The sequence below is a fragment of the Saccoglossus kowalevskii genome, chromosome 21 (assembly GCF_978046115.1).
Source record: "Saccoglossus kowalevskii chromosome 21, keSacKowa6.1, whole genome shotgun sequence".
NCBI classification, from domain to species: Eukaryota; Metazoa; Hemichordata; class Enteropneusta; family Harrimaniidae; genus Saccoglossus; species Saccoglossus kowalevskii.
This window is the reverse complement of record NC_140661.1, coordinates 6,657,335-6,672,009: the sequence shown is the minus strand read 5'-3', so window position 1 is coordinate 6,672,009 and position 14,675 is coordinate 6,657,335.

Genomic DNA, 14,675 nt, shown 5'->3' with positions numbered 1-14,675 from the left:
TCAAATAATTACAATTCTAAAAATACTTAAAAGTACAATAAATCTAATAAAAAGCAATCGAAAAGGCGGGTTTGTACAATTAAAAAGGATATTGTTCAGCCATTGTCTGAGATATCGGGGATTATCAGTGAGTTGTCATCCAGGATTGCAATGGCGTCATTAATGCACCACTGTGTTTCAAATACATCTAGAGACTTTGTGAGCAGGTGATAGTTGTATTCGTTAGTTACCCGATACCTAATTTTGGATTTAAAACACTAACACATTTGTTTGTACCCGATCGTTTAACCTTTTATATCGTGTTACGTGAGTTGAGACTTTCATAGTTGCAATTATATGACAGAGCAAACGATGTGTAGCGGTTCTTTTGCTTGGTGGGCCTAGTACGTACCAAGAAAGTGGTATAGTGTCAATATTTATAAGTTTATTGGTAATTAATTTCAGCAAGTTGAAAAGTGGGGCGAGTCTCGAGCATTCAATAAAAATGTGGGCAAGGTCGTCCCTTTCGTCACAGAAGGGACAAGTATCAGTGGTCTGGGCTTTGGTTTTTAAAAGAAACCCGCCAGTTGGGTAGGCGCCGTGGAGCATGCGCCAATTAAGGTCACCGTCTTTCTCTGTGGTTGGGGTCATATAACAATCTCTAAAGACGGGTTTAGTTGGGAGAGAGAGAAAGTAAGTCGTGCCATATAGTGTTAAACTGTGAGTTACGGTTGGAAAAATACTGCGACTTAATCAGGAATTTGTAAATTTCTCCCCTCTCGAATTTGTAGAGCGGAGTATTCAGAAGGATGTCATTATCGTCTCTATAGGAAAGTTCGATGTGATATTTGATTTCAGTTGACTCATCGGTCACTTTTCGATTGAGTATAATTCGTTGCCACTCCACAGGTATGGCCCGGTGTATCACATCGAGTGCCATCCCCGCTAGCCGCCTCGAATACACATTTATTTTATTATGAATGGCGTCAACGCCTAACCATGTACCATTATTAAAAAGGTCACCGACCTTTGTGAGGCCAGCCTCACGAAAGTGTAAAAGATTCAAAGGTGTGTTTTGAATTGGGTGAATAATTAATGGATTAAAAAATAACGGCTCTTGGGCTATCTCGTGCAGTGCAGTCGGTCTGTCTTTCCTGATTGTTGAAAGGGAAGACCAGACCGTCAGCAACTCAGAATAAAACTGTGGTAAGTGAACACTGGGTGCCGGAACGTCGACAACAAATAGCTGTTTATCGAAGTTTAACTGGTTGAATTCTTTTAAAAAGTGATCAGTAAAAGCAAAACAAGGATGACTGACATTGGAGTAAAGGTAATGTTGAATATAGTGAATGCGAAAAGACGCAATACGACTAGGCAAATGTATCAGGCCATGGCCGCCATCAGTAGCTGGTAGATAAACTGTTTCAGCCGGGATCCAGTGCCGTCCCTGCCAGAAAAAGTTCAAAAATAGTTTCTGTAAACTATTAACAATATGTTTGGGTGGACTCGTGCACATGCAAGAGTGGAGAAGTTTGGACGCAACGAGTTGATTAATTACAATAGTGCGCCCTCTATAGGTCATTGCCGGCGCATAGCGTGACCACCAATCCAGCTTGGCCTCAACGTTTCCAACAACACCGTCCCAGTTTTGACTGACAAAAGTGGCGCTATTGCCGAGGTAGGTACCAAGAATTTTTAAACCTTTATTGTTCCACGCTATATTTAAAGGATTGTCAGTCCTATCTTTCCACTTGCCTACCCACAGTCCCTTTGATTTGCCATAGTTTATTCTAGAGTTACTCGCAGACTCGTACACACGCAACCAATGTTCAAGCTTGTTAAAGTCATTGTTTTGGGTTAAAAAGAAACTAATGTCGTCTGCTTAAGCAGACAGATTAACAGGTTTGTGAGTATACACCCCATGTATTTGACTTTCAGTTCTTACTTAGTGTAGAAGTGGTTCAATAGCCAGTGTATATAGCTGACCAGACAAGGAACAACCCTGACGAATACCACGTTGGAACAAGACTGGACTGGTTATAGTGTTATTAACACGAACAAGACTTTGCGTACCAGAGTAGATTAGTTGAATGTACTTACAAAATTGATCCCCATAGCCGAACGCTTCTAGGGTTTTGAAAAGGTAGTCATGGTTGATGCGATCGAATGCCTTTTCCTGGTCTAAGGCAACGATCCCAAGTGGCAATTGGTTGATATTACAGTAATCTATGACGTCACGCACCAGATGGATGTTGTCAAAAATCTGCCGCCCCGGGACACAGTAGGTTTGGGTGAATTATGTCAGGTAGAGTAGATTTAAGCCTCATGGAGAGCGCTTTAGTGAGTATTTTATAATCGGAGCAGAGCAAGCTGACTGGTCTCCAGTTTTTCAACAAACTGTTGTCACCCTTTTTGGGGAGTAAAGTAATGACGGCGCGTCAACACGACAATGGGAGTTGGCCGTCCTCAACTGAGGCGTTGAGGACATCGTGAAGATCGGGGCCCAACAAAGACCAAAAATGACGAAAAAATTCACCAGGCAGACCGTCAATGCCAGGAGACGTACCTTTTGATAATAGTTTAACAGCGGAAGTTAATTCATCAAAAGACAGAGGGGCGTCACACATGTCTTTAAGCGTTTCGTCAAGTTGGGGAAGTCCCTTGTGTAGACGGACTTTACATTCAGTTGATATGGGGTCAGGTGAGAACAAGTTAGAGTAAAAGTTTTTTGTGAGAGTTCGCATTTCAGCCAGTGACTCAGTCGTAGTGGCATTTGGGCGTTGCAACTGGGCCATGACCTTTTTACTCCCCCTCTGTTTTTCGATAGGTGAGAAAAAAAGAGGTAGGCGCATTAGTTTCATTAAGCATTTTATGCCGCGATCTTATAGCAGCTCCTTTTGATTCGTTGTGCATTACAGTTTGCAATAATGCCTTTTTTTCGTTCAATTGCGTTGAGAGTGCATCAGTGGGTTGAACGATTTGCTCAAGGGTGTGTATGTCGTCACATATACTTTGTTTAATGCGCTTGTAGTTGTTGCTGAGTTTCGCGCTATGTATATTGTTTCGTTAGTTCCTTTATTTTAAGTTTGCCCATATCCCACCACATTTGGACGGAGTCAAAGCGATCTCTTTCTCTACGCCATAGCAACCAGAAGTCATTAAAAATATGGCAGTACTTTCGTCATGGAGTAGACTGGTATTGAAGTGCCATATTGGGTTTCTGTTTGTGACAACTTTCAATTGTATGCATAATTTAACAGGTGCATGATCAGAGAGGTTACAGTGAGTTTCGATAGAGATACGTTTGATTTTAGATGAGAAAACTTTAGAGATGTAAAAGGTGTCGATGCGAGACTTGCTGTCATTCCTGACCCATGTATAGTTTCGCAAGTTAGAATTAAAATGGCGCCAAGAGTCAATAAGTTTAAAACGCGCAATTATGTTAGATAATAACATAGTTGACTGTACATGTGGTTCAGGGTTTTCAGCTCTGTCTAAGTCGGGGTTAAGGGTGCAGTTAAAATCACCGCCAATGATAATTGGGTCTTGATTAAGGTCACTGAGCGTTTTCTTGAGAGTTTTAAAAAAATCAAGCCGGTCCACCCCAACGGTGGGCGCATAAACATTAACCAGATGAACTGGCGAGCCGTGTACCTCCAGATGTATGTGTAGCAGACGACCCGGTACAACATCAACCACCTTCAAAACCTTGATGTTTTTATTTGTATTTTTATTTACCAAAATAGCCACACCAGCAGACTGTGAGTTGCCATGGGAAAATAAAATAGATGAGCGCCATACAATTTGCCATTGAGCTTCATCGGCTTGAACAGTGTGAGTTTCCTGGAGAAAATAGAAATCACTGGAATGGTTAAGTTTAAGGAACTCAAAGAGTTGGTATCGCTTCATTGAATCGCGACAACCGCGCACATTCCATGTAACAGCAGAAAAACTCATTATTGATGTGAAAAGTAATAAACAAATGATACGTTGAGAAAAAATTATAGTAAGCATGATGAACAATAAATTAAAACTGTAATGCAGTGAAAAGATCACAGATCTATTTTGTATTAGTGACATCGGTATCTGCTTGTGGTTGTATACCACGCTTTTTTTTCAAAATTTCCTCTTTTAACGTTTCGCGATTTTCAACCACGAAAAGAGGGTCATTGATTTTTCTAATGTGTTTAATTAATTTCATGGTGACCCGTTGTATTCGTATTTTTTCGTTACTTGATATGTCTGGGGATTTTCGTACCTCATTCAGTGAGCGTGCCAACAACCTGAGATCGGGGCAAAATCGTGTAGCTACTTCAACTATTTTTCTTGAGTTGAATGACTCAACTAAAAAAGGATTCAGGGCATCGCGAGAGAACAGTTTTGCTTTCTCGCTCGAAACAGTAAGCTCCATGGCTTCGGCAGATAGCGTTGAGATTTCAGAACAATCTGACACAATCGACTCAGTATCATCCCTGTCCTCAGACAAACCCACAAGGATAGGAGTCTTTGTTGGGTCAAGCGGGTCATTCGACTCACTTGGTAAAAGAGGGAGGGTAAAGGGGTGGGTTTCTACCACCTCCTCATCATTTGCATTTAGTGTTTTCGCACCAGTTAACATTGAGCTATTTACAACAGATTTGCTCACTCTAGTATCGTGTGTGTTTTCATTTTCATTTATTTCGTTATTATCATTTAAATCATAGTAAGTCACATCGTTTTTGTCACGCGCTTTGCTATCATCATCATTGCTATTTAACACATTGACACCTATTACGTTATCGTCACCTTTATCATTTAAAGGGGAACTAAATAGAGCCTATTTTGGTGTTTGTATTTATCAAGTCATGTATATTGATTATAAATTTGAAAAAAAAAATTAAAAAAATGATTATCTTCAGAGTTATGATGATTTAAATATGAGAAACCATAAACCTGCGAAGGACTTCCGTTTGCGCCATCTTGCCATAAAAAAACGCCCTCATGTGGTATAAACAGGTAAGGTAACAAAGCATGATGACGAAATAGTATCTGATTAAATATAAGCAACTTAGGGAGCCATAGCTGGCTGGACTGGTGAATTGACTTCTAGTCTAGGTTGTTTCGACTTTTACGTTAATGTTATTTACAAGCATATCAACATACAAACATTATGGATGTGCGATTGTTCGAGACAGGCATTTTGTTTTGTTTTTTGTCTAACTGTCTAATAAATGCTGTTTCCAGTACTGCACTGTGCGGCGTGCAAATTATTCAAAGTATGGATGCTGGAGTATGCAATCTTGAGTTCGTAGGGTGGTGGTGGAAACATTTTCGTCCATGTATTCACGGGGCTGCACTGGCAAATCATGGGACAAGCGTCACAGGAACACCAAGCAGATTGTTCACAGACTTCCGTGTAATTTGAAATAAAACTTTCATCCGAACAAGGGGCATCGTCAACGATATACTCTCATCACTCACACTGGACTGATCTGAATCTTCACAGTATACCGTACTTCCCTGATCATAAGCCCGGGGGCATGAACACGTAAAGGAAAAGTAAGGGATGAGCTTGTACTCGAGGACCAACTCAGAAAAAATTATTTTGTTTTGGGGTTAAACACTGTAACCATCTTGCAAACAACGAAAAATCATCCAAAACAAAAATATTCGATCACCACGCCGGGCTCGGGAAAATAATACTTATTTTTGGAAAAAAATGCGTCATTGATTTGAACGATACTTACAATGAAGAAACAAACATGTTCATAAAAAACACACACATTTTATTACAATACGATTTACATACCGTCTGAATTTACGGTGAAATAATGGGTAGGGTCTGTGAGGAAACAGTGGACGAAGGCATTTATCATTATCTTCGTTTTGGTATGTTTTCGATCGTACGCAAACTCTCGACGCAAAACAATTTTCCACCATGAGGTTTTTCAGCACGATTTGACCTGGAACAACTTCCTTTGACATAACAGGTCATGTCTTTCATTAACCAATCAAAATGACGTGTCGTAATGATGAAATTTTCCGATTATTGACGATGATTTTTTAGCGCAATGCGGAAGTGAATTACCGCAATGTTAAAATGCGATCTGTAGCACTGATTGCAACGAAAAAAAGATGATTTTTTCCCCTAAAAACTGGCGATTCGCAATTTCCGAGATATAAACGACGGTTAATAGTAACCGTGGGTAAACTGAGTGTGGAGGAAGAATTTAAACACCTTTCTCGGTCGCCAACATGTCTCATCGTTCACCCTAGGCCTGTCATGATAGTCTCAAAGTAAACCATGCCCAATAACCAGGTACACGCCTTGACGATCACATTTTTGGCTTTTCGAAGGCTACTACTCAAAGAATATGGATTACTCCAGAATTGCAACATCGATGTTTATCCTGAGTAAATGACAGAATAGAAACGATGCGAATCACGTTGTGTACGTTCGCCATGTACTCTGAACTTGAAATTAATGCGAGTTTTCTCATAAAACTAAAAGCATGAACCAAACTAACATGCCAATCACGATTATTATGAAATGAAACACACCTTTTACACGCATATTTTAAAGAATATCGTCGACGCCCAGTAAAAACCAATAAATAAATACCAAGTAAAAACATAGGGATGGGCTTCATACTCGGGAGGGGCTTACGATCGGGGAAGTACGGTACTTTAACGCAATTGGGCTTTCACTCTCAGAAAACTGTGTTTCAAACGCATAAGGCTCTAACCCAAGTTTTAAAAAGCACATTGTGCATATAAAAGTTGAGTTTATACTAATAGTACACAATGCTTAGCAGCATGAACGGCTATGTACAATGGCGTATACGAATGCGATCAGATACTAAAACGTCATAGCTTTGAAAAGTACCCGGATGTTAAATATGTTCGTTCGTTAATTATTCCCCTCCATGAATGGCCTCCATGGCAAGCACTTCAAATGCCTATCCAAGCTACAGTTATAATTAAAACAAAATTAAACCACTGCAATATTATTTCGAATACAGTTTAGAATATACACAACTATAAATTAAGGCCGCATTTAGGTTCGCTTTAAGTCATTGTTAGTCACATTGTTTTTGTCACGCGCTTTACCATCATCATCATTGCTATTTAACACATTGACACCTATTACGTTATCGTCACCTTTATCATTCAAGTCATTGTTAGTCACATTGTTTTTGTCATGCGCTTTACCATCATCATCATTGCTATTTAACACATTGACACCTATTACGTTATCGTCACCTTTATCATTTATAGTATTGTTTCCTTGACTTTTGTTATACTCTACATTTTCGGGCGTGTCGTCAACTTCCATCGATTGACTATTGTTATCATTATCAGCATTTTCATTAATGTCGTTTGCTTTATCAGTTATATCAAGAGTAGCAATAGTAGACTGATCAACAGGTATTGGTTCAGGGTCGGGGCGGGTTTTACTATTTGGAAGAGAATGATCGCGAACTGGGTCGTTTGAAGTTGACTTACTGGGCAGTTTCTCATAATATGTCCCTTTTTTGGACACCTGTGACAAACAATATCATCAGTTGATAAATAAATACGATGTTGCCGCTCCTCATGAGTGACATTGATGACACCGTCAAGTTTATTATTGTCACACAACATATAAACTTGACGGCGAAAGGATTTGACGTGTTTCAGCTCGGGTTGTTTGCACCCCAGTGGAATTAAGCGCAAATTGCTAACAACGCGGCCATACTTTGACAGTTCAGTTTGAATAATATGATTTGGTATATATGGGGGTACACCTGAGAGAATTACTTTAGTGGCAGGTTTAACAAGGGGTTGCACATGGGTAAAGCAGTCTCCCACTGACAGACCAGTTGTACAAACAGTTTCCACAGCGTTCACAGAGTCGAGAAAAACAATAACACTTCCGCTCACTCGGGAAGCGGCAATAATATTTACAGGTTTGAGAATAGTAGAAATACTTTTAACATATGCTTCAATTGGTATCCCATCAATTGATTCGCATTTCAGATCATGTTTACGTGTTAGCCCTGCAAAAAGGTTAACACGTGTACTCGCCGTGGAGGCCGCCATCTTGGAAAGGCCCCACGATGAGCGAACTGAAAGTGAAAAACAAAATCAAACTAAAACACGGTAGACTTATACCGTAAAATCAAAATAAATAAGCGTACGTATGTAGTAAGTATTAACAAAAAAGATAGTACAAAAATAGTAGTAACTTACTAACTATTTGAGGCAAAAAACCGTGTTTTTTGAGGAGCACTCGCAACGCGTGGCAGACATGCGCAGATAGATAGATAGAACTGACAACCAGTTTTACGCTACTAGTTTCTTGCTGTAGGGAGTTCTACGCTCGTTTCATTCATTGCGTTTAAAACTGTTTCAAACTGCGCATGCACACACACAGTGATTTCTCGAAATGCGTACCTTGTCACTGGTAAAAGTTATTGAAAACATTATGTGCAATTTTGAGCAACAGTACTAGATTGAAATATTAACGTTTCTCTGCAATTCAGAACTACGATGATCGGAAATCATTTTAAATATAAATTATGCGAATGAGGTGATTATTTCAACAAATCATGTAAATCAACGCCCCCCCCCCCGATTCACGCAGATTAGAAATACACTGCTGTAAAGTCAGTAAGAACACCAGTTTTTGCTGCTGATCTGCACTGGCTCGGAAGATGAATTCTGATTGGCTAAAAAAACAAAAAACTTGTGGCGTTGAATGCACGTTCATTCTCAGTAATGTTATGCAAATTAGAAATTCAAACTAGCTAATCATTTACAACCTTCCGAGCCAGTGCAGATTAGCCCAGTTTTTGCACTGATCCTACAACGGCGTATTTACATATAAAGCCTATGTAGCACGCCCTCTGTAGTTAGGTCCGTGTTCGAATATATCCGTACCAATCACGGAGGTTCATTTATCAATCGAAGACCTTTTTTCTCTTGACAAATATAAATCAGTACAGAATACTCGTGAATGAGTCGTCGCCATGTTGTTGCTATGAACGCGGACATGCATACCCGATAGAGGGCGTTTATGCCACGTGCGTGTCCACACAAAGTTTTGTTTAGAATTTAGGTCCAAGCAGTTTACGCTCGTGTAAAATCCACCAGCTTCGTTAAATTTACGGCGGTGCTACAACAGCGTATATTTAACAGGTGTGAATCAGGTAGTCGATTCAGTGCATCGCTTGGAGAATGCCTAATTAACATTCTACGTTCTGTGCCCTGCTCCTTATGATTTTTTTCATGGATACGATTATTTAAGGTAGAATTCTACTCATGAGTTTTTTTACATGTGTGCATATTTTAACGCATATAGCAGTAGCAATATTTTGCGTCAAAATCTGTCTACAATTATTTGTTTTAGTATTACTCAACAGTATGTGAAGTTTTTTTGGTCCACGGTACATCTGTTTTTTGAGAAAAACGGTAAAATAATATGCATAAACTGTCATTCCATAGACCACAATTAGAACACATTGACTCGACAAAAAAACACTAAAACTAATGTGAGTTTTTTAATTAAAGGAAAAGTCAAGGCTAACAACATAATACTCCCAGATGAAAGAGCTAGGCAAATGTAAGAACATGCAATTTACAGTTTTTTTATATCACTTTTCACTGTCTTGATTCTTCAGCAAAGGACTATGGGTAAAGTATGACATCATACCACTGTTGTCAGAAATTTAGAAAATTAGTTCATCTAGAACTCCAAAAGTTGAACTTCAAATTGGCTGGAAGTTTAGAACATGGTAGAAGTGAAAATATTCATTTTTGTATATTATATACAATTGATCGACACAAGTAGGTTATACTAGTCATATGTATAAAAAAAGTGACATTCTATTCTTAATGACCAAAATAACGATTTATTTTACGTTTTTAACAATATCTTTACTTTTTTTGTATTTATAACATTCTAATTTTCATTACTGTAATTATATACATAATAAGTAACATCAATATTTCTCACGTTATAGAAGCATTTTCTCAATTGTTCACAACAGTGGAAATGATGTCACACTTTACCCACAATCCTTTGCTGAAGAATCAAGATGGCGGGCTGATGAAAAGTGATATAAAAAAACTGTAAATTGCATGCTCCCACATTTGTAGAGCTTTTTTTTTTTATCTGAGAGCATTATGTTGTTTGCCTTTCTAGGCATCAAAAATTACCTTGGTATATCTTTTTTCACCAATTTTGAGATATTGAGATATATCCGTTCCATATAAAACAAAGGTAAAAGCCCTAAAACAGACAAAACATGTTATTTGTATTTCATTTTGTACATCGATTTTCTCCGAATCGAGTACGGTTACCCCATATTTTTATTCAATTTTTTTCATCTGCTTGACATGAAATATCAAATATGTAGAAAAAAAAATATGGTAGAAGCTTACTCGTGAATGCAAATACCCAGAATTTATTCAGTTTCCAATAAATTATTTGTATGTTGGTGGCATAGGTTGAACAAATGATATATTGTTAATGATGGAATACATTTTGGTGTTATTTCAAAAATCTGGGTTTTAAAAAGTGGGGAAAAATGCATTGTGCTCTGTGGAAAGAAAGAGCGAAAATGTTTGAAAAATATTAAGACAGGTTTCTCAAAATACGTCACTGTAACACACGTGTTGTTATGAGAAACGATTTTACACAATAAATCAATGAACAGAGTCATTCATTTTATGACCAATTTTCTCAAAAAATATGAGTATAGGCGTCTACCTTAAGACATGACTACTAGAATGTGATTTCATCCAAATACATACCGGAAGTCGTTTTTTTCTAAGAAATTGTAGATGTTTATGAAGGTAATTTTATTGCGTTCTTGTCAGAATGAATGAAACTATGTATTTGAAATAACCATGGATAATGCTTCCCTTTATTATATAATATATTTATATGTTTTGGATGTATTTACGTTTTAACATCACAAATACACACGTCTAATACGTAAGTGAAATAAAAAATATATTTAAAAAGTTCCATATTTTTACCACTTTAAATACGTTGCAAACATGTAACATTTAAGTTAAAAACCTCTCCCGTAAATAGTTAGTAAATACCCCGATCGTCCAAACCACGAACACGAGTCTGTGATCATGATGAATTAAACAAAGCAAACAGAATATCCCAACCCCATTCTCATTGTGAAATCAACATGCCCTTCGCACAGATAATAGCGAAAGTGTACCCGATCTTCCACTGTTAATAAGGAAGTATACCTCTTTTAGAAAGGCTCGCGGCCTTATGACTTCGTTTTTTGAGCCTCGCAGTTCTAATATAAATCTACATATACTTAAAAAGTAATTGTGAAGTCATAGTAGCTGCTGACATTGGGAAGTAAATGACACCGTATACACGGCATGGTAAATACCATCGAATAAACAGGCTCATCAACAGGTACCATACGCGAGCGTCGTCAATTCAATTCAAGTCACGCACTCAGTACTTGCTTACTTTGATTTGACTGTGCCGTTTATTCTGTCTTAGTTACATGTACTATCATGATTTATATTTCAGTCAGTTTGACAGTGGTTGCCATGACATATATTGATAAAGGTTAATGACAAGACCAGATGGCGAGCTGGTCGAAATCAACCAAAAACATCTTATGACTCTGCAGTTTTTAAGATACAAGACAGTAGCTGTAATTCTAAACTAATGTTGTTTGCGATTTTAACTAAGGTAGTATCTTTGTGGAATGTTAGTGCGAGATTATTACCCCATCAATATTAGTTAGCGTTGACAATGTATAGAAATGTTTTCTCTAGACAGCTTGACGAGTAATTAATTGATTATGATGTGTAAAACTTTCATGTGATTGGTTGTTTGTTGGAAGGCAAGGCCTTGGAGTCTCTTATACTGATTGTAATTGGTTAAGGGGTGACAAGAAATAAAGATTGATTTAATGCTGTCTCGGGTGAAAACCAGAGAGACTTGGCAGAGAATCGTTTTGGGAACATGAACGAAGCTTGTGTGTGTCTTTTGTCAGCCTAGCGTGGAAACGACCGAATCCCGGTTACCTAAGTGAAAGGTTTTTAACCATCAAAAATACCTATCACAGTACCTTGTCGGGGTTGATATTTTGTTTGGAAAACGACTCGAACCATGCAAAGAGACGTGTTCGCATGTTTGGTTGTTTGGGGTACTAGTGACAATTAACTCCAATCATAGGTAGTTCAGCTCCGGGCTAAAATGCCACCACTTCTTTACTGACTCCACCTCGACAGAGATGATAGCATACAGTACCGGCATGCTGATATTACCTGCGTTTAGACCTTTCGCATGTTCAGTATTTTAAACGGCTGCAATATTTCTAACATTACATCACATATATGACATCACATTCTGTATACAGATATCAATCTCTATGCGACTCTTTCTGTACTAATCAGTACTGTATCTCTCATTTCTCTTCACTAAACGATAGACCCATGGCTCCTTCCCGCTGTACAGCTTCCATAGATCAGGGTAGTGGTCGGTGCCGTTCCAATATATCATCTGGCTGGGGGTGGATTGAGAAGAAAAACGACTGTGTACGGTTATCGGGGTTGTTTTGGAAATGACAATAATTTCAAAACGAAAAATGCGTATGTCGATACGTGTGCGGTAACCCCATTATCAGGTTCGTACTCGAAGCTGATTGGGACAAAAACGTAAATATTAATGGAACAAATCATTACTTTGACTTTTGATTTTCATTTTTCAAATGTTCCAAAAATTTCACTCATATACTAGTACATGCCGCCAATTTTACTCATATGTAAAAATTGGCGTTTTTAAAAAAAAAATAACTTTTCTCCCTATGGAATGTACATTGCATTAGACTGAGACCAATTACACCCAAATACCTCACGAAGTAGACCGAGGGGATAAAAACAAGTGGCATAAAGTGTATAAATACAGTTTTATTGAATTTTTAGCTCCCGATTATACAGAGTCCGGGGTCTTCTGGGTTGGATCAGAAATTCATTGACCGGTTAATCAAGAATTGACACTATACTTGATACATGATGGTGTACATACTTGTATGCTCCAGATACAAAATGGCCGACTGGTAGCCATATTTTACCCAAAACTAGCCAAAAGACCGATATTTTATAAGTAAGTTGTATCTTTATTGCAATCGAATCTATTTTGGGATATTGATGTGAAGGAACATTAAAGTTTATATAATAGAACATATTTTATATGTGTAGGGCATTACTCTAATTTGATTGTGCTGTGCTGGCTGGTTCAAACTTACAATACAACATCTATTATTTTTCCATTTTTTTTTCGAAAATGGCCGACTGACGGCCATTTTGCTCATCAAAAATACTTTTTTTTGTTCTTTTCGCTTATAAATTGAGAACACAATTACTAACTATTAACTTTATTCAGATTTGGTAAAAAAACAGTATATTATTTAACGAAGATGAAAGTTGATTTTTGTCATAATACTATGCAATATGGCAGCAATTTTTGTCTTTTTTGTGTGCACATTTCTGCTTATATTTCAAATTCACACTGTCCTATTATGTCCTGGTTCACAGAAGATTGCGTTTTAGCAGATCAAGGAAAGTTAATTATGTCACAATCCAATCCAAGAAGGTTGACTGGCAGGTACTCCGCAGCCATATAAACCATATCGTAATTCCAAATCATAATGTATTGCAGAATAGTTATAACTGAATCAGTACAACTCAGCCAATCATAAAGCGTTTCTACTCCAGTAATCTGACACAAATATCCCATAATGCACTATAAATTTTTAATTGCAATATATATGTTTTACATTTTGCAGACATGTGGGACTCGCGCATGTTAAATAGACTATTATTCCTCCACTGCGAGATCTGCAGTATGCGGGAAAATCGAACATAAAAACAGGACAAACAAAGGTGACATCGCGTGGCATTTGACATACGCGTAAGTATTTCAGGGTTATTTCTATATACACATTTGATGAGGTAGGGGTATCTTAATGCAGTGTTCCTCCATCAAAGATCGGAATTTTGATATTGATCTAAAAAAGTTCAAAATCAAATCGTTTGATTTACGTTTTTATGTGTATGCATATCGGCCGCACAGAGAAACTTGTTGTTATAAATATTACATGAAATAAATAAATGGCAATATGAATATAAATAAATAATCATATATAATACAATAAATAATTATTTATTTATTTCAACACGAGGCTTTCAAAATGGATTGAGATTAAACAGATAGTGGCAAATTACGTGCGCACACAGATGTACAAAACATCGAAAGTGAAAGCCTATTGAACGGATGCATTACACAGAAATGTAAGATTTCAAACTGGTTAAGCAAGAATGTCATGCACACTGCGTATTGTATAGTTGTGGTCCTGCAAAACTAATATCTATTTTATAATTGTGAAATAGGACTAACTTTTTTCTAAATATTTATTGTATTGGCAGAGTCAATAAAAGAAATACAAGACCCTACCACTATTCCGATAGCTCCCTTGCAAAGGTCAAAACAGCAAAATATTTCCTCGAAAGGATCTTTTCAAGACCTACAAAGGGGGCCGGGACGCAAGGGGAATCGACGTCACTGGAAGAAAATACAAGAAGAAGCCTGAGGCCAACACTAAAGATTAAAAATATATGATGCCTATATTCAATAACAAGTTCTCTCCCATAATGCATTGTTCGGTGAAATGAGATGAAAAAAGTCA